Genomic DNA, 1,828 nt, shown 5'->3' with positions numbered 1-1,828 from the left:
TTGCTTACTTCGTACAGTGTTTGTTCCATTTCATCAATGTTAAGAAATATTAATGACAGGAAATCTTGATTAAACAATTTCAAAATGTTAATTTAATTACATGTAACTACTTGCTAAACAAAAAGAATTATTCAATAATACCAACCTCCCGCATTTCATTAACAATTGAAATAATTTCGTGTACATATTCACGTTTCCAGCTAGTAGATCTTGTAAAGATGACGGTGGAATAAAGAACTAAATCGGACGAGGGATAAAAAAGAAGGGGGTAAAGAAAGAGAAGTTGGAAAAGGAGGGGTTGAAGAAAAAGAAGTTGGAAAATGAGGGGGTGATAAAAGAGAAGTTGGGAAAGAAGGGGTTGATGAAAGAGAAGTTAGAAAAGGATCATGGACATAAGGAGGAGGAGGAGTAGAGGAAAAGTAGGAAGATGAGGAGGTGGAGGAGGAGAAGAGGAGGATGAGGAAGAGGAGGATATAAGCTTAGGTTCCATGAATGAATAGCCACGTTTACTTTGTTAGTGACAAGATGACTAAAAGTGTAACTGTTTTTTAACTGTTTAGAAGAGAAGTTGAAAAAGAAGGAGGTGAACAAAGAGAAGCTGGAAAATGAAAATGGATATGAGGAGGAGGAGGAGGAGTAGGAGGAGGAGGGCGAGGACGAAGGCAGGAGGAGGATATAAACTCAGATTCCATGAATGAACAGCCATTTTTACTGTGTCAGTGGCAAGATGACTAGCGCCTGTTCAAATTGTTCCAAAACTAATTTGAGACTTGATAATTTAAAAAGACATGAGAAATACTCTTGCTAAGCCAAGAATCATAAGCAAGTTGAAGGAGATTTCCACCAAATTTCAAAGGTAACTCAAAGTTTAACGCCAATGCAAGAATCTGACATTCGGATTGATAAGGAGAGGAAAGCAATTCCTCGAAAGCATAAGATTTTCAAACTGGACGAAAAACAAGCTATAATGGAAGCTTGGACACCAGAATTTTCTCCACTAAAAAATCTATAATGCATTACTCAGAAATGTAAATATGAAGTGGAACCGCTTGTGAAGAAGCAAAAACTATCATATGGGTCAAATTCTTCTTCTGGCTCTACTCTTTGATTTTCTTAAATTTGCCTCGGTGGATTTACTAAGGCTGGGGAAAGTGACATAATTGTAAACCGACTCTCAAGTTCTCTGTGTCCTTTCTAACAGTTTCGTAATAATTCTAAAAAAGGCCGGTCATGTATATGATTCTTGGCTGGGCAAGAGTATTTATCATGTCTTTTTAAATTATCAAGTCTTAAATTAGTTTTGGAACAATTTGAACAGGCGCTAGTCATCTTGCCACTCACACAGTAAAAATAGCTGTTCATTCATGGAATCTGAGTTTATATCCTCCTCCTACTCCTCCTCCTCATATCCATCTTTATTTTCCAGCTTCTTTTTCTTCACTTCCTTCTTTTCTAACTTCTCTTTCATCACTCCCTTCTTTCCCAACTTTTCTTTTACCACCCCCTCCTTTTCCAACTCCTCTTTCTTCAACCCCTCCTTTTCCAACTTCTCTTTCTTCACCCCCTTCTTCTTTATCCCCTTATGATTCCCTTCTTTATTCCCCCGTCATCTTTACAAGATCTACTAGCTGGAAACTTAAATAATGTGCACGAAGTTATTTCAATTGTTAATGAAATGCGGGAGGTTGGTATTATTGAATAATTGTTTAGTTTAGCAACTAGTTAAATGTAATTAAATTAACATTTTGAAATTGTTTAATCAAGATTTCCTGTCATTAATATTTCTTAACATTGATGAAATGGAACAAACACTGTACGAAGTAAGCAA

This window comes from Belonocnema kinseyi, chromosome 2, assembly GCF_010883055.1.
Source record: "Belonocnema kinseyi isolate 2016_QV_RU_SX_M_011 chromosome 2, B_treatae_v1, whole genome shotgun sequence".
NCBI classification, from domain to species: Eukaryota; Metazoa; Arthropoda; class Insecta; order Hymenoptera; family Cynipidae; genus Belonocnema; species Belonocnema kinseyi.
The sequence above is the reverse complement of the archived record's forward strand: the minus strand, read 5'-3'. Positions refer to the sequence as shown.